At 43.5% G+C, this 21642-nt stretch overlaps 1 pseudogene; it reads right to left on the bottom strand.

Annotated features, from left to right (window-relative positions):
- Positions 1-719: 719 nt before the first annotated feature.
- Positions 720-20549, bottom strand: LOC139831622 (uncharacterized; annotated as a pseudogene).
- Positions 20550-21642: the final 1093 nt, after the last annotated feature.

Here is a 21642-nt window from a genome sequence, read left to right as displayed (position 1 = left end):
GAAGTGCCGATTCTTTGTTTCTGCTGTCTTTGGATTCCGACATCCTAGTAAGGAAATATTCTCGGAATTCGACGAAATCAAAGCCCAGGGGCCTATTTTTCCACGAAGCTTCCAGAAGTCCGAAGACGAGACGACGAGGGGCCACGGGGTGGCCAAACCCTAGGCGGCGCGGCCCCACCCCCGGCCGCGCCGGCCTATGGTGTGGGCCCCCCGTGCCGCCTCTTGACTTGCCCTTCCGCCTACTTAAAGCCTCCGTGATGAAACCCCCAGTACCGGAGCCACGATACGGAAAACCTTCCCAGAGACGCTGCCAACGCCGATCCCATCTCGGGGGATCAGGAGATCGCCTCCGGCACCCTGCCGGAGAGGGGAATCATCTCCCGGAGGACTCTACGCTGCCATGGTCGCCTCCGGTGTGATGTGTGAGTAGTCTACCCCTGGACTATGGGTCCATAGCAATAGCTAGATGGTTGTCTTCTCCCCATTGTGCTATCATTGTCGGATCTTGTGAGCTGCCTAACATGATCAAGATCATCTATCTGTAATTCTATATGTTGCGTTTGTTGGGATCCGATGAATAGAGAATACTTGTTATGTTGATTATCAAAGTTATATCTACGTGTTGTTTATGATCTTGCATGCTTTCCGTTACTAGTAGATGCTCTGGCCAAGTAGATGCTTGTAACTCAAATAGGGATTAATTTTTCTCGATAGTGGGTTCATGCTGCATTGACACACAGGACGATGTGACAAAGTTCTAAGGTTGTGTTGTGCTGTTGCCACTAGGGATAAAACATTGATGCTATGTCTAAGGATGTAGTTGTTGATTACATTACGCACCATACTTAATGCAATTGTCTGTTGCTTTGCAACTTAATACTGGAGGGGGTTCGGATGATAACCTGAAGGTGGACTTTTTAGGCATAGATGCAGTTGGATGGCGGTCTATGTACTTTGTCGTAATGCCCAATTAAATCTCACTATACTCATCATGATATGTATGTGCATTGTCATGCTCTCTTTATTTGTCAATTGCCCAACTGTAATTTGTTCACCCAACATGCTGTTTGTCTTATGGGAGAGACGCCTCTAGTGAACTGTGGACCCCGGTCCAATTCTCTTTACTGAAATACAATCTACTGCAATACTGTTCTACTGTTTTTTGCAAACAATCATCTTCCACACAATACGGTTAATCCTTTGTTACAGCAAGCCGGTGAGATTGACAACCTCACTGTTTCGTTGGGGCAAAGTACTTTGGTTGTGTTGTGCAGGTTCCACGTTGGCGCCGGAATCCCTGGTGTTGCGCCGCACTACATCCCGCCGCCATCAACCTTCAACGTGCTTCTTGGCTCCTCCTGGTTCGATAAACCTTGGTTTCTTTCTGAGGGAAAACTTGCTGCTGTGCGCATCATACCTTCCTCTTGGGGTTCCCAACGAACGTGTGAGTTACACGCCATCACGGATGCGCTGCAAACCGCAGCATTCATGTCGAGCACAGACCTCTGGTTTTTGAACAGCACCTCGTGGAAGACGGGGACGAGGGACGGGAGGTCCACCACGACTCGTGTGAAGGGATGGAGTACCCGGATGACGGTGGTGCGCTTGTGCAGAAGAACGACAAGTCCATCGGTGAAGCCTACTATCCTGTGGCACCGGAGTTCCGGTAGGCGGACACGGAGGCGCCTGCTGGTGCGCGTGTGGAAGAAGGTGATCTCGGACGCGTCGTCCGGCCGGACAGCGTCGCCGTCGCATAGAGCAATCCATCCGCGTGGCCGGAGGTGCGATTCCCGCAGAGTGGGGTCGCGCGCGTCAGGCGTGGAGTCGCGCTAGCCGGAGCAGACGGCGCGGAAGGCGATGTAGTCCACCACGTCGATGGCCAGCAGGCGGGTGGTGACGAGATGAATGAGGTCGGTGGGGAGGGAAGCCCAGCCGCTTACCTCGGGGGTCCGCCGGTGCTTGCAGGCGGGGAGCGGGGGAAAGGAGGGAGCTTTTTTTTTTAGATAAAAGGCATGGACTGCCCAACTTTAAATTAATAAAGCCCTCAGGTTCAACACAAACTTAGGTAAAACATTACATGCTGTGGCATACAGCTTCGCCAATCAAACGAACTAGACCATAAAGCTAACAACAGGGGCGCTGGAGAAGCTCAGGTGTCTTGTGTCGTGGTATCGTCACGGCATATGCCATAGGGTGGCTAATCGAAGTGGTTCCTGAGAGATCTCACGGCGGTATCCGGATGCGGGTATGGGCACGAGCGACACGGCGACGTACCCAGGTTCGAGGCCCTCCGATGGAGGTAAAACCTCTACTCCTGCTATGAATGTATATGATGATCACACAGTACAATGGTGCTCCTAGAGCTGTGTCCGGCTGCTCCTGAGAGGCTAAGGAAGACTATGGTCTCTCTCACAGGGCAGCTCTGTAGGTGGGTGAAAGTAATAACTGATCGATCGATCCCCCGCACGAGAGGGGGTAGTGCGGCTTATATAGGCACCGGCACTTTACATATAAGACCCTATAGTTTTACTGGCCGGCTGGGCCGGCTCCGGCTTCCGCTCCTTCCCGAGGCGGTGACGTCAGGAGTGGTTGAGGCATCATGGCCTGTCCCATCCGGCTGCCACGGTCAGCGGTATGGAGGAGGTGTCCCTGTCGCCGTCAGCCACTGTAGCACCACGGATCGTCGTAAGCCCTGACGGCCGGTCCGGCGCGTGGCACTTTGGCTCCACAGTGCCCCGCGTTTCACGGAAGATGGAGTCCACGCTGACTCCATCTTCCGTGAAACGCGGGGCACTGTGGAGCAATAGTGCCTCGCGCCGGACAGGCCGTCAGGGCTTACGACGATCCGTACAGGCTACAGTGGCTGACGGCGACAGGGACACCTCCTCCATACCGCTGACCGTGGCAGCCGGATGGGACAGGCCATGATGCCTCAACCACTCCTGACGTCACCGCCTCGGGAAGGAGCGGAAGCCGGAGCCGGCCCAGCCGGCCAGTAAAACTATAGGGTCTTATATGTAAAGTGCCGGTGCCTATATAAGCCGCACTACCCCCTCTCGTGCGGGGGATCGATCGATCAGTTATTACTTTCACCCACCTACAGAGCTGCCCTGTGAGAGAGACCATAGTCTTCCTTAGCCTCTCAGGAGCAGCCGGACACAGCTCTAGGAGCACCATTGTACTGTGTGATCATCATATACATTCATAGCAGGAGTAGAGGTTTTACCTCCATCGGAGGGCCTCGAACCTGGGTACGTCGCCGTGTCGCTCGTGCCCATACCCGCATCCGGATACCGCCGTGAGATCTCTCAGGAACCACTTCGATTAGCCACCCTATGGCATATGCCGTGACGATACCACGACATCTTGGTCATCCCTTCTTGGGGCCGCTGCGTCGTGCAGAAGTTTGAGCTCGACGATCGCGTGTTCTATCCACGGCCGATCCAGGGGCTTTGCCAGGGGCTTCCACATCTGAAGAAAGAGCATCATTTTAAAGATAATATTAGCGGGGTGTTTCATAAATTTCGACTCAATGGTCATCTTGTTTCTAAAGAGCCACAACGCCCAAGATTGGGCAATAAAAAGAAGCCAAACACATCTTCCAAATCTACCCGAGAGACTAGAGATGATAGCGAACAGTTGCGCAAAGTTAGCGGGGCACCAGCTGCACCCTAGCAGCTGGCGGGTCACGCTCCAAGCAAAGATAGCAGTAGAGCAGGTGAAGAAGATATGCGCGGCATCCTCCGGCCTACCACACAGTTTGCAACAGCCGTTGCCAGGCCCATGACGGGACAAGATGTTCAGACTCGTGGGTAACTTGTCCAGCACAAGTTGCCAGGCAAAGATCTTATTCTTTAGAGGAATCCGAGCTGCCCAAACATCCCGAAAGTGAGCAATGGAAGCACCCTGAACCAGTTTCAGATACATAGACCTGACGGAGAAGCAACCTGAGGGCTCCAAAGACCAGGATACCCTATCCTGGCCCGGAACAAGGTGAGTTTGATCAATGATGGTTCTCAACAGGTGCCAGTCAGCGATGCCTAGTTGGTCAAGCGATCTGCGGAAGGACAGGGCACCCCCGCCTCTGCACACTTGCCCCACGGTACTCATTTGCGAGTTGGAGATACTGAAAAGTGCAGGAAATCTGTCCTTGAGAGCCACGTCCCCAAACCATTTGTCCATCCAGAACAGAGTGCGGTTGCCGTCCTGCACCAAGTGTCTAGCCCCCAATTTGAACAAGTGCTTGATCTTATGCAAGCTTCGCCAGAATTGGGAACCCCCATGTCCCGATCCTGCGAAGATGTTGTTCGCTGAAGGATACTTAGCACGAATAATCTGCGCCCAGATCGGATTCTCAGGTTGGAACAACTTCCACACCCACTTCAGCATGAGTGCAATGTTCATCTTCTTGGAATTAAGGAGCCCCAGCCCTCCACATTCCTTAGGCCGGCAGACTGCCGGCCAGTTGACAAGGTGATAGCGCCTCTTGGGGCCAGATCCTTCCCAATAAAACCTGGCCCGGTGCGAGTCAAATTTAGCGTGGATCCCATCTTGTAACAGGAACAACCCCATAGCAAATTGGGGAAGGTTGGACAGGCACGAGTTGGAGAGGATAAGCCGTCCACCCGAAGACATGAACTTACCCCACCACGGTTCAACCCTGCCAGCCAGCTTTCGGACAAGGAAAAGCCATTGCTCCATGGTGAGCTTCCTGTCGGAAATGGGGAGGCCCAAGTAGATGAAGGGGAAGCCCCCACGCTTGCAGTTCAGCCGGTCTGCCACTTGCTGTTTGCGGAGCTCAGATGCACCCATAACCACCACCTCGGATTTATGGTAATTGATTTTAAGACCTGACATATCTTCAAAACACATCAGTAAGAATTTCAGGTTGGCGATCTGAGCATCGTCGTCTTGGATCATGATCAGGGTGTCGTCGGTGTATTGCAGGTGAGTAATCCCCCCCGGGATCAAGTGTGGAATCACCCCAGCGATATGCCCCGTGATGGCGTGTACAGCACACGTCCGTTGGGAACCCCAAGAGGAAGGTGTGATGCGTACAGCGGCAAGTTTTCCCTCAGTATGAAACCAAGGTTTATCGAACCAGTAGGAGCCAAGAAGCACGTTGAAGGTTGATGGCGGCGAGATGTAGTGCGGCGCAACACCAGGGATTCCGGCGCCAACGTGGAACCTGCACAACACAAACCAAGTACTTTGCCCCAACAAAACAGCGAGGTTGTCAATCTCACCGGCTTGCTGTAACAAAGGATTAGATGTATAGTGTGGAAAATGATTGTTTGCAGAAAACAGTAGAACAGTATTGCAGTAGATTGTATTTCAGTATAGAGAATTGGACCGGGGTCCACAGTTCACTAGAGGTGTCTCTCCCATAAGATAAACAGCATGTTGGGTAAACAAATTACAGTTGGGCAATTGACAAATAAAGAGGGCATGACCATGCACATACATATTATGATGAGTATAGTGAGATTTAATTGGGCATTACGACAAAGTACATAGACCGCTATCCAGCATGCATCTATGCCTAAAAAGTCCACCTTCAGGTTATCATCCGAACCCCCTCCAGTATTAAGTTGCTAACAACAGACAATTGCATTAAGTATTGCGCGTAATGTAATCAGTAACTACATCCTCGAACATAGCACTAATGTTTTATCCCTAGTGGCAACAGCACATCCATAATCTTAGAGGTTTCTGTCACTCCCCCAGATTCACGGAGACATGAACCCACTATCGAGCATAAATACTCCCTCTTGGAGTTACAAGCATCTACTTGGCCAGAGCATCTACTAGTAACGGAGAGCATGCAAGATCATAAACAACACATAGATATAAATTGATAATCAACATAACAAGTATTCTCCATTCATCGGATCTCAACAAACACAACATATAGAATTACAGATAGATGATCTTGATCATGTTCGGCAGCTCACAAGACCCGACAATTAAGCACAATGAGGAGAAGACAACCATCTAGCTACTGCTATGGACCCATAGTCCAGGGGTAGACTACTCACACATCACTCCGGAGGCGACCATGGCGGCGTAGAGTCCTCCGGGAGATGATTCCCCTCTCCGGCAGGGTGCCGGAGGCGATCTCCTGAATCCCCCGAGATGGGATTGGCGGCGGTAGCGTCTCTGGAAGGTTTTCCGTATCGTGGCTCTCGGTACTGGGGGTTTCGCGACGAAGGCTATTTGTAGGCGGAAGGGCAGGTCAAGGGGCGTCACGAGCGGCCCAGATGACAGGGCCGCGCGGCCAAGACCTAGGCCGCGCCGCCCTGTAGTCTGGCCGCCTCGTGGCCCCACTTCGTTGACTCTTCGGTCTTCTGGAAGCTTCGTGGAAAAATAGGACCCTGGGCGTTGATTTCGTCCAATTCCGAGAATATTTCCTTACTAGGATTTCTGAAACAAAAAACAACAGAAAACAGCAACTGGCACTTCGGCATCTTGTTAATAGGTTAGTTCCAGAAAATGCACGAATATGACATAAAGTGTGCATAAAACATGTAGATATCATCAATAATGTGGCATGGAACATAAGAAATTGTCGATACGTCGGAGACGTATCAGCATCCCCAAGCTTAGTTCCTACTCGTCCTGAGCAGGTAAACGATAAACAAAGATAATTTCTGGAGTGACATGCCATCATAACCTTGATCATACTATTTGTAAGCATATGTAGTGAATGCAGCGATCAAAACAATGTATATGACATGAGTAAACAAGTGAATCATATAGCAAAGACTTTTCATGATTAGTACTTCAAGACAAGTATCAATAAGTCTTGCATAAGAGTTAACTCATAAAGCAATAATTCAAGGTAGAGGCATTGAAGCAACACAAAGGAAGATTAAGTTTCAGCGGTTGCTTTCAACTTGTAACATGTATATCTCATGGATATTGTCAACATAGAGTAATATAATAAGTGCAATATGCAAGTATGTAGGAATCAATGCACAGTTCACACAAGTGTTTGCTTCTTGAGGTGGAGAGAGATAGGTGAACTGACTCAACAATAAAAGTAAAAGAATGGTCCTTCAAAGAGGAAAGCATCGATTGCTATATTTGTGCTAGAGCTTTGATTTTGAAAACAAGAAACAATTTTGTCAACGGTAGTAATAAAGCATATGTATCATGTAAATTATATCTTACAAGTTGCAAGCCTCATGCATAGTATACTAATAGTGCCCGCACCTTGTCCTAATTAGCTTGGACTACCGGGATTATCGCAATGCACATGTTTTAACCAAGTGTCACAAAGGGGTACCTCTATGCCGCCTGTACAAAGGTCTAAGGAGAAAGCTCGCATTGGATTTCTCGCTATTGATTATTCTCAACTTAGACATCCATACCGGGACAACATAGACAACAGATAATGGACTCCTCTTTTATGCATAAGCATGTAACAACAATTAATTTTCTCATATGAGATTGAGGATATATGTCCAAAACTGAAACTTCCACCATGGATCATGGCTTTAGTTAGCGGCCCAATGTTCTTCTCCAACAATATGCACGCTCTAACCATAAGGTGGTAGATCGCCCTTACTTCAGACAAGACGAACATGCATAGCAACTCACATGATATTCAACAAAGAGTAGTTGATGGCGTCCCCAGGAACATGGTTATCGCACAACGAGCAACTTAATAAGAGATAAAGTGCATAAGTACATATTCAATACCACAAAAGTTTTTAGGCTATTTGTCCCATGAGCTATATATTGTAAAGGTGAAGAATGGAAATTTAAAGGTAGCACTCAAGCAATTTACTTTGGAATGGCGGAGAAATACCATGTATTAGGTAGGTATGGTGGACACAAATGGCATAGTGGTTGGCTCAAGTATTTGGATGCATGAGAAGTATTCCCTCTCGATACAAGGTTTAGGCTAGCAAGGCTATTTGAAACAAACACAAGGATGAAGCGGTGCAGCAAAACTCACATAAAAGACATATTGAAAACATTATAAGACTCTACACCGTCTTCCTTGTTGTTCAAACTCAATACTAGAAATTATCTAGACCTTAGAGAGACCAAATATGCAAACCAAATTTTAGCATGCTCTATGTATTTCTTCATTAATGGGTGCAAAGTATGTGATGCAAGAGCTTAAACATGAGCACAACAATTGCCAAGTATCACATTATCCAAGACATTTTAGCAATTACTACATGTATCATTTTCCAATTCCAACCATATAACAATTTAACGAAGAAGAAACTTCGCCATGAATATTATGAGTAAAGCCTAAGGACATATTTGTCCATATGCAACAGTGGAGCGTGTCTCTCTACCACACAAAGAATGCTAGGATCCATTTTATTCAAACAAAACAAAAAACAAAAACAAACCGACGCTCCAAGCAAAGCACATAAAATGTGATGGAATAAAAATATAGTTTCAGGGGAGGAACTTGATAATGTTGTCGATGAAGAAGGGGATGCCTTGGGCATCTCGAAGCTTAGACGCTTGAGTCTTCTTGATATATGCAGGGGTGAATCACCGGGGCATCCCCAAGCTTAGAGCTTTCACTCTCCTTGATCATGTTCTATCATCTCCCTCTCTTGATCCTTGAAAACTTCCTCCACACCAAACTTAGAACAACTCATTAGAGGGTTAGTGCACAATCAAAATATACATGTTCAGAGGTGACATAATCATTCTTAACACTTCTGGACATTGCACAAAGCTACTGAAAGTCAATGGAATCGAAATATCCATCGAACATAACAAAATAGGCAATGCGAAATAAAAGGCAGAATCTGTCAAAACAGAACAGTTCGTATTGACAAATTTTATTGAGGCACCAGACTTGCTCAAATGAAAATGCTCAAATTGAATGAAAGTTGCGTACATATCTGAGGATCACTCAAGTAAATTGGCATAATTTTCTGAGTTACCTACAGAGAATTTTGCCCAGATTCGTTACAGCAAAGAAATCTGTTTCTGCGCAGTAATCCAAATCTAGTATGAACTTTACTATCAACGACTTTACTTGGCACAACAAAACACAAAACTAAGATAAGGAGAGGTTGCTACAGTAGTAAACAACTTCCAAGACACAAAATAAAAACAAAGTACTGTAGTAAAAACATGGGTTGTCTCCCATAAGCGCTTTTCTTTAACGCCTTTCAGCTAGGCGCAGAAAGTGTGTATCAAGTATTATCGAAGGATGGGGCATCTTCAGCGGGGTGTGGAGTTTTCTCAGCCAAGCATAGTATATTGGATACATAAATTTTAGCGTCTCCCTTTTCATTAGTTTTAGGCTTGCTACTCTCATCAAATAAATTTTCAGGAACAAGCCAAGCATAGTTATTTTCTAGTGCATCATTCATCGCTAGGAGCTTGCATGGTATTGGTGCTTTGATCTCCCCACCATCATTAATATCATTACTGTACTTTATTCTCTCCATGTCCATCTTTTCAAGGAGACTAACAAAATTGGTGCAAGAACCAAGCATATTGTATTTAGCAAAGACCTTTCTAGCCTCTCTTGCTATACCACCAAATTCTCTAAGAAGGGTTTCTAAAACAAAATCTTTCTTTTCCCCTTCTTCCATATCACCGAGTGTAAGAAACATGTGTCGGATTATAGGATTGAGATTAACAAATTTAGTTTCCAACATGCGAACTAAAGCAGCAGCAGCATTTTCATAAGTAGGAGCAAGATCTACCAAGTGTCTATCTTCAAAATCATCAACGGTACTAACATGATTGAAAAATTCTTCTATATTATTTCTCCCAATTATAGACCCGCGCCCTACCGGCATGTTTTTTACGGTAAAATTAAAGGGAAACATAATGAAATAAGTAAAGTAACTGCAAGTAACTAATTTTTTTGTGTTTTTGATATAGAGTGCAAACAAGACAGTAAAATAAAGTAAAGCTAGCAACTAATTTTTTTGTATTTTGATATAGTGCAGCAAACAAAGTAGTAAATAAAACTAAGCAAGACAAAAACAAAGTAAAGAGATTGGGATGTGGAGACTCCCCTTACAGCGTGTCTTGATCTCCCCGGCAACGGCGCCAGAAAAATTGCTTGATGGCGTGTACAGCACACGTCCGTTGGGAACCCCAAGAGGAAGGTGTGATGCGTACAGCGGCAAGTTTTCCCTCAGTATGAAACCAAGGTTTATCGAACCAGTAGGAGCCAAGAAGCACGTTGAAGGTTGATGGCGGCGAGATGTAGTGCGGCGCAACACCAGGGATTCCGGCGCCAACGTGGAACCTGCACAACACAAACCAAGTACTTTGCCCCAACGAAACAGCGAAGTTGTCAATCTCACCGGCTTGCTGTAACAAAGGATTAGATGTATAGTGTGGAAAATGATTGTTTGCAGAAAACAATAGAACAGTATTGCAGTAGATTGTATTTCAGTATAGAGAATTGGACCGGGGTCCATAGTTCACTAGAGGAGTCTCTCCCATAAGATAAACAGCATGTTGGGTGAACAAATTACAGTTGGGCAATTGACAAATAAAGAGGGCATGACCATGCACATACATATTATGACGAGTATAGTGAGATTTAATTGGGCATTACGACAAAGTACATAGACCGCTATCCAGCATGCATCTATGCCTAAAAAGTCCACCTTCAGGTTATCATCCGAACCCCCTCCAGTATTAAGTTGCTAACAATAGACAATTGCATTAAGGATTGCGCATAATGTAATCAGTAACTACATCCTCGAACATAGCACCAATGTTTTATCCCTAGTGGCAACAGCACATCCATAATCTTAGAGGTTTCTGTCACTCCCCCAGATTCACGGAGACATGAACCCACTATCGAGCATAAATACTCCCTCTTGGAGTTACAACCATCTACTTGGCCAGAGCATCTACTAGTAACGGAGAGCATGCAAGATCATAAACAACACATAGATATAAATTGATAATCAACATAACAAGTATTCTCTATTCATCGGATCTCAACAAACACAACATATAGAATTACAGATAGATGATCTTGATCATGTTCGGCAGCTCACAAGACCCGACAATTAAGCACAATGAGGAGAAGACAACCATCTAGCTACTGCTATGGACCCATAGTCCAGGGGTAGACTACTCACACATCACTCCGGAGGCGACCATGGCGGCGTAGAGTCCTCCGGGAGATGATTCCCCTCTCCGGCAGGGTGCCAGAGGCGATCTCCTGAATCCCCCGAGATGGGATTGGCGGCGGCGGTGTCTCTGGAAGGTTTTCCGTATCGTGGCTCTCGGTACTGGGGGTTTCGCGACGAAGGCTATTTGTAGGCGGAAGGGCAGGTCAAGGGGCGTCACGAGGGGCCCAGATGACAGGGCCGCGCGGCCAAGACCTAGGCCGCGCCGCCATGTAGTCTGGCCGCCTCGTGGCCCCACATCGTTGACTCTTCGGTCTTCTGGAAGCTTCATGGCAAAATAGGACCCTGGGCGTTGATTTCGTCCAATTCCGAGAATATTTCCTTACTAGGATTTCTGAAACCAAAAACAGCAGAAAACAGCAACTGGCACTTCGGCATCTTGTTAATAGGTTAGTTCCAGAAAATGCACGAATATGACATAAAGTGTGCATAAAACATGTAGATATCATCAATAATGTGGCATGGAACATAAGAAATTATCGATACGTCGGAGACGTATCACCCCGCTGCCGCTGCAGAAGAGAGAATGATGGATAACGCCTCCGCCAAGAAATTAAACAGCAGAGGGGAGAGGGGGTCCCCTTGTCTAACTCCTCTCTTGTTACAAAAGAAGGGGCCCACTTCTCCGTTGATAGATATCGCCGTTTGTCCTCCCATGACCAGCTGCGAAATGCGATGGACAACCCCGGCATCAAAGCCCTTTGCCCGAAGGACCTCTTCCAGGAAGTTCCAGTTGTCGCGGTCGTACGCTTCCTCAAAGTCCAACTTAAGCAGCAGACACCCTTGCTTCCGGATTTTAAGCTCGTGGACTATCTCGTGGAGCGCAAGAACTCCATCCAGGATAAACCTGCCTTTCATAAACGCGGTTTGATTGGGGCTGATAATACGATTAGCTATGGGGTCAAGCTTAGAAGCCAGGGCTTTGGACACAATCTTGAATACCACATTGATCAAAGCTATCGGCTGGAACTGAGTAATCTTGTCTTCCCCAGTGACCTTAGGAATCAGCGAGAGAACCCCAAAGTTAAGTCTCGCTATGTCAATCCTCCCTAGGATGAAGTCATTGAGGATGTGGAGAATCCCGAGCTTGACTAAGCCCCAGAACTTCTTAAAGAAGAACACTGGGAACCCATCCGGGCCTGGGGCCGAGTCGGATTTCATGTCCATGACTATCTCTTCCAATTCCTTCTCCGAAAAGGTCCTCAACAGGTTGTCATTCTCCTCCTGAGAGACTCGGTTCTCGTTGCTCCAGGCATTGGGGTGTAGCCCACACACCCTGGCCTCTTCCGTCCCCATGAGATTCCGATAGAACTCATAGATGTGTTGCTGTATGAGGGTTTTGTCCGTGATAACCCCTTGCTCCGCTAACAACGAGGAGATGCAGCACTTCCTGCGACGCCCGTTCGCCAAAGCATGGAAGTATTTGGTGTTGGCGTCTCCCTGTAAGACCCAAGGGGCACGGCCCCTTTGTATCCAGTATTCTTCTTCCGCTCTGAAAACTTCAAGCAGCTGGTCCTCCAAGTGATACCTGAGAGCCCACTCTTCTTCATCAATCCCCATGACGTCCGCTTTCTTGTCCAAGGATTTCATCTGAGACAGCAGACCTTCTTTAAGGGCTCTGGTCTCCCTCCCTTTGTTTGCACTCCAGCCCCTGAGCTGTTGTCTGAGCCCCCCGCTCATGAAACTCCACCAGTCCAGGATGTCTCTGCCACCCACTCTATTGGCCAGGGAGGTCCACCTCGTCCCCACGAAGTCCTGGAAGCCTGGTAGGAGAAGCCAGCTAGACTCAAAGAAGAATTTGTTGCTCCTAGGCGGGTTCCCATCTCCGGAGTCAAAGATCAAGGGAGTGTGATCGGAGCCCAGGCTAGTTTCAGCCGAAACCGCACAGAGCGGGAAGTGAAGCTCCAGCGCTGGCGAGATGAACACCCGATCCAACACACAACAGACTGGATTAACCTGCTTATTGCTCCATGTGAAACGCGCCCCTGTGCGCGGGATCTCTCGTAAGCCCCAGCTCGCGATGTGCTCATTGAACAAGTCCATTCTGGCCCAGTTAACCCGATCGTTGTTTTTGTCGTGGGCAGCCCTGATCAAGTTGAAATCTCCCCCCATGAGGATAGGCACCTCGGACGCATCAACCTTGTTGGAAATTTCCTGCAGGAAATCCGCGGAACGAGAGTGATCCGCGGGACCGTATATGCCCATGACCTTGCAGCGAAGCTTATCCGCACGACAGATGATGTTGGTGCTGATGAAGTACCGGCCCCTCTCGATGCCCCCAACATCGAAAGTGCTATCGCGGAAACCCATCAACATACCCCCTGAATGACCACAAGCGGGAAGCCAACACCACACGAACTTTTCACCAACCTCAAGGCTACTGAGCTCCTGATCCGTAAAGTCTTGTTTGATCGTTTCTTGCGAGCAGACAATGTCAATTCTGTGCTTCCGGAGATAGTCCTTCTTCTTCCAGCTGTCTCTGCCGACGACGTTCCTGCGTGAGGGAAAGGATGCAGCTTTCTCCCCATCGCGCACGACCTCGGCTTGTTCAGATCTCTTCCAACCCCAGCTACGTATCTAAGACATGACAGCATCGGAATCCGCAACGTCGTGGGTTTTCCTCGGATTTCCGTCAGGTTGATTTGGAAACTTGGAAGCGGGGGCAGAGACGGAGAGGAGATAAACTACGGCCTATTCTATCCGATCCGAGTAAGTAGTGCTAGCGTATGATGATTCTCCTACCGTTCGTACGACTTGTAACATCGCAGGGTTTAGGATCAAATACTGTAGGTAGATTTAGAATTTGTGCATATGTATTTTATATATTATATGCATCTAAATATGTTGAGGAAATTTTCCGCTCTTAAATTTTACATACAAAGAGATGGAGGTTTCTCTCGTTCTAATGAATTAGGGTTTAGGCGTCACCCGAGTGCGATAAATTTGACATGGACTTTGTTGATCTTCTTATTTTAGGGGAAGTATTTGAATTCAAACCCAAACTTGAACATATGAAACTTAAATAAAACTTGAATTTAGAATTTGATTTACAATCAAATACAAATAATAAAAGGAAGAATGTACAATAAATATATTAATTCTTTATTCAGCATATAATAACATTACATTCTTCTTTACAAATTCAAACCAAAAATATAAATACAAGATAAAGAAGAGGAAATGCTAAATTCCTATCTACACTTGATCTTCTTTTTCTTCACCCTGTAACCTACAAAACAAATCAGGCCACAAAAAAACCATTTGTTAAGGTTAAAATGTTGCCTTACCATTCGTAAGGCATTTCAATGTTTTTAAATCAGTTCATATTTTTGAAGAACTCCTAAAATCTAATTCCAAGACCTAGAGGCCATTGTCATATCCATTAGGCAATAATTAGGGTATGGTTCCTTTTGTATCTTATCCCACATGAATACACTAGATAGTGAGAGGCAAACATTGCAGCATTAGGCAACCAAATTTAGAGGAACCAAACAGAGATACAAAACAATGAAAAGGCGGCTATAAAATCCTCTAGGGTATGTTTGGTTCATAGGAATGTTGGAGGAAAATCATAGGAATAGGAAATTTTTCTTTGGTGTCACTATTCATCAATTTGATTCAAAGAAATGGGGTGTAGGAAAAGTGTAGGAATTTTTCCTTTGGTTTTGGTTTCATAGGGAAATCAAAGGAATTCCACAATCCACTCAAACCTCTTTTTACATTCCTATGCACAAAGAACGAGACAAAGGTCATAAGCTGCATGATAATGATCTAATCTTACCTTTGCATTTATGTTAATTATGATTTTAAGGATTCCTGTGTTTTTCCTATTCCTGTGAATCAAACGTCCAACTTCACAAAAATTCTTGTGTGATAACGTATCTACAATCAATAACCAACACCGGGATCATGGATATCCATATTGACTCTTGCATATTCGACAAAGATCATTTATCGGTTGAACCACAATATCGGGGATTCAAATAACCCAGTAACCAATTCCCTTTGTCTCTCGATATATTACTTGACCGAGACTAGATCATCGCTATCACTATACCTTGTTCAATATCATTACCAGCAAACACTCTTTGATCATACCATAATATAATACCCATGTGACTAATTCATTCACTTGCTTGCAAGCTCTTTGGATATTAAATTACTGAGTGGCCCGGAGAATATCTTTCCGTCACATGGATGAACAAAATCTCAGTTTTGATTCATGCAAACCAACAAGTAATTTCTGGTATACCAGAAGATACCTTTATGATCACCCAATTAGGAAGTGACGTTTGATGCCCTCAAAGTACTCCTTCGGTACTAGGGAGTGACATAACCTCATGGTCTAAGGAATAAATAACTTGACATTAAAATTAGCTTAGGAAATTCAGATATAGTGACTTGATCTTATTGCTTTGCTAAATTGGGTTTGTCTGTCACATCATTCTACTAATTATATGACCTTGTTATTAGTCGACAACTCATATCTATGGTTAGGAAACAATAACCATTATTAAGCAACAAGTTAGCCAAGTAGAGGCTTGCTAGGGACTTGGTGTTGTTTATGAAAACCACACATTATTCTGTTTCTTGTTAATATAATTCTAGCATGGAGAATAAACACTTACATGAACAATGAAATATGATAATAACTTTATTATTGCCTCTAGGGCATGTCTAGATGTCTCCCACTTTCAATATAGTCAGCAATCTAGTTTAGATTGATAAATATCTAACACCCATAGAATCTAGGTGTTGATCATGTTTTGTTCATGGAAGAGGTTTAGTCAACGGATCTACAACATTCATATCCATATGTACTTTGTAAATCTTTGTGTTGCCTTCCTTAACATAATCACGAATATTGTGAAAACAATGGTTGATATGCTTTGGAGTTCTTGTGAGACCTCGACTCCTTCGCGTTAGCTATGGTGCCAGTGTTGTCACTTTAAATGGCCATGGCGTCCAATGCGCTTGGAACCACACCAAGTTCAGATGTGAACTTCATTAGCCATACTCCTTCTTGTGCTGCTTCTACAATAGCTATATACCCCACTTCTGTTGTAGATGTCGCTACCATGCTCTGCTTGGAACTCCTCCAGCATACACCAACACCATTTAAAATAAACAGGTAAAACGATTGAGATTTCGCCTCATCTACATCAGTGTGAAAGCTATCATCGACGTAACCTTTAACGACGAGCTCATCGTCACCACCATAGACTAGAAAAATGTCCTTAGTTCTCTTTAATTAGACACTTAAGGATATTCTTAACTGATGTCCAGTGTTCCATTCCCGGATCACTTTGGTATCCGCTTGACAAACTAAGAGCATTGGATACATATGTTCTATTACAAAATAGGGCATACATGATAGATCATGTGGTTGAGGCATATGGGATGTTTACATCTTTTCTCTTTCTTTTGCCGTAGCCAGATAGTGAGTTTTACTCACTTTCTTACGTAGCAACATGGGCAATAACTCTTTCTTTGTCTCATCCATTCCAACTTCTTCAGAATCTTGTCGAGGTATGTACTCTGGCTAAGTCCTATAAAGCATCTTGATCTATCTCTATACATCTTGATACGTAATATATATGCAGCTTCGCAAAGGTCTTTCATGGAGAAACTCTTATTCAAATAACCTTCCACACTTTCAAGCAGATCTACATCATTTCCGATCAGCAATATGTCAACCACATATAATATCAAAAACGCTATCAAGCTCCCACTCACTTTGTTCTAAATTGATGGCTCTCCAAAATTTTGGACAAATCCAAAATCTTTGATCACCTCATTGATGAGTGCATTTTTAGCATGTTTTTACACCGTTATTTTATATAGATATCTCTGAGTAGTAATAGTATTTTTGTATTTTACCGTGCTACCGCGCCCTTTTATGCTTGTCTACGCAGGATCTTAAAATATTAAGGCAATGATGAAATATCAAAAAAAACTATCATTTTTATGATATTTTGACGTGATAAAAATCATTTAAGAACTTAACCATGCACCTAGGCGAAAGGGAAACGTGAGGAAAAGTTTTAGTAGGTGTAGCGTGCATATGTACGGAGGGAGCCCGCCCGTACCATCCACTGTACGTCATACCATAATCACCGCCTCGTCAAATATTTTCATCTCGCGCAAATGGCAGAGAGATCTAAGACACACAGCATCGAAAAACACAGAAACACCACCTCTGGATAGATCTGGAGGAGGAACTTTGGAAAAGACATTATCCGGGCTGCTACATGGATCATCGGAGTACAAGGCATCATCCCCTCCATCATCAACCGCTGCATCTCCATCACCATCGCCGATCCATTCCTCCATCAACCATAGTCGTGATCCTGATTACTATTGTGGATTTGTATTCGAATTCATACCATAACTTTCATCCCATCCATAAGAGTATGATGACGTTCTTGATTGTTTCCATGTGTGAGTAGTTCCTTTCGTTATTGGGGAGATGGAGAAACCCTAGCATGAATATGAGATGAATCTAAGATGGTATATGGTTTTAAGTTATTAATATGTGTTAGTTCTCTCTCTTGATATTATATGTTTTGCACCATGTAATATTTGCCTTGTGGTCTCGAGAGGATTGAAGTGTGGTAAAAGTGAATGGCGAGAAGTGACATTACCGTATCACCACTTTAACGCATGGAAGACGGGGGGTAAAGGCGGACTCACCAAGCTCATATCGATAACCATGGGGTGAAACCGTCAATTATGATGGTCAACATGTGGTTTGCAGAAGGCCGTAGTGGTTATTTAGAGATCGATGACCGATAGCTTTCCGGGTGCATCTTGTTACGGAGCTCTCTCCACACACAATATGATTAAAATTATACTTTATCTTGATTAACATGAATACTAATGCTAGAGGTGGATCCAGTAATCCCTGAGAACACTTTGTCTTATTAAGTTTCAACCAATTTCTCACTATGCTTTTTGTTGCTTTGTTTACTTTCTTGCAACCATTTACAATAATCTTTTAAAACACCTTTATTTGATATTAAAGAAAGATTTATAAGTTGCCTTTAATATATAGTAGCAAGGGGCATTAAGACCTTAACTAGTAGCTCTTCGTGGTTCGATACTCTTATTTCGAAACTAGCTACAATCAATCTGTGTACTTGCAGTTATCACGCTATTTTCTACCGCCATTGCCGGGGAGCTTAGCGCTTTTGGTCCTTGTTCTTAGTTGCTAATTTATTAATTGTTTTTACTGAAGACATTTAATAGTTTCAGGTAACACCATGACTGCTCTTGGGCTTAATAATTAAGCTCGATATAGCCGAATACCTCGGGAGATTCAACCGAGGATTTGTTAAAGAATTCCCGAACGGAAGTGACGTGGAGTATGCAATTCATCCATGCCTAATTGCTATTATGAAATAGAAAAGCTTTGAAGGAGATGATCCCGATGAGGATCCATATAGTCATTTACATTTCTTTATTGAGTTGTGTGGGGCAATTAAATTGAGAAATTATTCTGATGATGTATTGAAACTAAAATAATTAGTCAATCTCTAACCAACACTGCATTGTCTTGGTATAGAACTTGTCCTGCAGAGAAGATTGATAGTTGGGAGAATCTCATGAGGGAGTTTATATTTTGAATCTACCCCAAGGTTAAGTTCGCCGAGGCGAGAAGGTTCATAACCAATTTCAAGAATCGTCGCGGTGAAAGCTTAATGAGAGCTTACTTGAGATACAAATGTATGGTTCAAAATTGTCCCCATCATGATTTACCACCTTGGTATGTTTTGGGCGTTTTTTATGGAGGACTTGATCAAGATAATAAAAATAATTAACTGTATTATCCGGTGGATCTTTTATGGAACTCACCCCTGAGCAAGCTTGGGTTCGCTTAGATAAAGTTCATAGAAATAGAGAATCTTGGGGCTTTGATCTTGGGAGTGAGGGTACGATAGAAATTTAATATGATTGTCCAAATTCTTATAAGAAAACCAGACAAGTAAAAGAAATGGGTAATGAAATTAATCTTGATGATGTTATGGCATTATATGTTCTTCAATCTTTTATAGAATTTATTGGATCACCCAAGAAGGAATGGCTTCATTATATATACTGCCCCACCTCAACCCGTTGAAGCAGTGCAAGTGGTAGTTGATGCACCTAAAGAGGTACCCATTTAAAGTATACCTTATGAAGACCTGCTCCCTTTCCCAAGGACAGGGGCAAGGCATATTAGAGCTCAACTCCTTGCAGAACGTAAAGAAGAATATGTGGGAGAGGTAAAAGTACCAGAAGAAAAATTTGGTAATTAGGAATTCACTTATGAAGTTGCGGAGGAAGAAAGAGAGGTAACCAAGGAGGGAATTTTGGCTATCTATGCACATTGTAATGTAGTTGAGCTTGACGCCAAGGACTCACAATTCGTAGAAGGTATGGTCAAAGCTAAAAATGTGCGTTCTACCTTGCACTTTTGGTGGATCTTCTTATTATGGCCTTTGTGATATCGGAATAGTCGTTAATGTCATTCCTTATAGATTTTATTTCAGCATTCAAGATGAACTTGAACATGCACAATTATAAGATACAAATATGACAATAGTGCTTGCTGATAAGACTCTTCGAGTCCCAGTGGTAATAATAAGAAATGTGCCTATTATGATAGGACCTTATGCATACCTTATTTATTTTGTTGTCATTGATATGCCAATTGATTCTCATTGTCCAATTATTTTTGGAAGAACATTTCTAAACACTACAGGGGCTAACATTGATTGTAGGAAAGAAACTACCTCCCTCAAGTTTGGGGATGAAGTAATGAGCTTCCATTTCTCAAAATTCATTCATAAACCAATAATCGAAGATTTTGAAGAAGAAGAAGAAGAAGAACTTAAGGAGGAAGGTAATCTTGCCAATCTTTTTTTCATCCTTTATGATACCCCTGAAGATGATAAGTTTAGATAAAGAGGATATTAATAAATATTTAGATTCCTTTCCTATAGTTGATTTCTCCACTAATAAAAATTATGAGACACCTGAAAGAAAGGGAAATGAAGATTTACCACCTCCAGAACTGAAACATCTTCCACAAGATTTAAATATAGGTTCTTAGATGAAAAGAATGAATATCTTGTTATTATAAGTGCTAACCTTGCAGAAAAGGAAGAAAAACAATTAATGATGGTGCCTAAAATGCACCATAAGGCTCTTGGGTATTCCTTGGATGACTTGAAAGGGATTAGTCCCTCAATAGCCACTCACATAATATTCATGGAGGATGGAGTCCAACATGTGGTGGATTTTCAAAGGAAACTCAAACCTGAGATGGAGGAAGTGGTAAGAAAGGAAATCATTCGCCTTCTTGATGCAGGTGTCATTTATCATGTCAAATAAGGTGATTGGGTAAGTCATGTTCATTGTGTCCCTAAGAAAGGAGGATTTATTGTTGTACCAAATAAAGACAATGAAATGGTCCCTACTAGAACTGTCATAGGATATAGAATGTGCATTGATTTTAGAAAAAATAAATAAAGAGACTAGAGATCATTACCCATTACCCCTTATAGATCAAACTTTGTAAAGACTTGCTAGACATTCTTATTTCTGTTATCTAGATGGTACTCTGGTTTCTCTCAAATAGATGTTCATCCGGAAGATCAATTGAAAACAACTTTCACTTGTCCTTTTAGATTATATATGCTTATCGTAGAATGCCTTTTGGTTTATGCAATACACCAGCTACCTTTCAGAGATGCATGAACGCAATATTTGCTGATTATATTGGGCATATAATGGAAGTATTCATGGTCGAGTATTCTATCTATGGAACTTCATTTAACCATTGTTTGCAAAATTTGCATAAGGTTTTGCAGAGATGCGGAGATACTAATTTAGTCTTGAACTGGAAAAAATGCCACTTCATGGTTCAAGAAGGGATAGTACTTGGTCACAAGATCTTGAGAAAAGGCATAGAGGTTGACAATTAATTAAAATTGGAAGCTATAGAGAAAATACCATCTCCACGAGATATTAAAGGTATAAGAAGCTTCCTTGGTCATGCTGGATTTTATAGAAAGTTTATTAGGAACTTCTCCAAAATAGCAAGAACTCTAACCAATTTGTTACAAAAGGATGTTCATTTAATGTTTGATGAAAATTGTCTTATTGCTATAAATATTCTTAAACAGTCTCTCCTTAAAGTTCCAAACATAAAACTACCTGATTGGATAAAACTCCGAGTTACTTTGTGAGGCAAACCATGAGTCTTTCGGAGTTGCTTTGTAGCATGATGGTGATGAATTGAATATCATCCATCATTCTAGTCGAACTCTTAATAACGCATAGATAAAATACCCTTTGGTCCAAAAAGAATTCTTTGAAAATGTGTTTGCATGTGAGAACTTTAGATCTTATATTACTGACTCAAAAGTTAGAGTCTATACTGATCAAAAAGGCTTGATAGAAATCCTTGAAAGGACGGACGTTAAGCCTAGAATGATTCGTTGGATTT

Source organism: Lolium perenne, chromosome 5, assembly GCF_019359855.2.
Source record: "Lolium perenne isolate Kyuss_39 chromosome 5, Kyuss_2.0, whole genome shotgun sequence".
Lineage (NCBI taxonomy): Eukaryota > Viridiplantae > Streptophyta > Magnoliopsida > Poales > Poaceae > Lolium > Lolium perenne.
The sequence above is the reverse complement of the archived record's forward strand: the minus strand, read 5'-3'. Positions and strand labels throughout refer to the sequence as shown.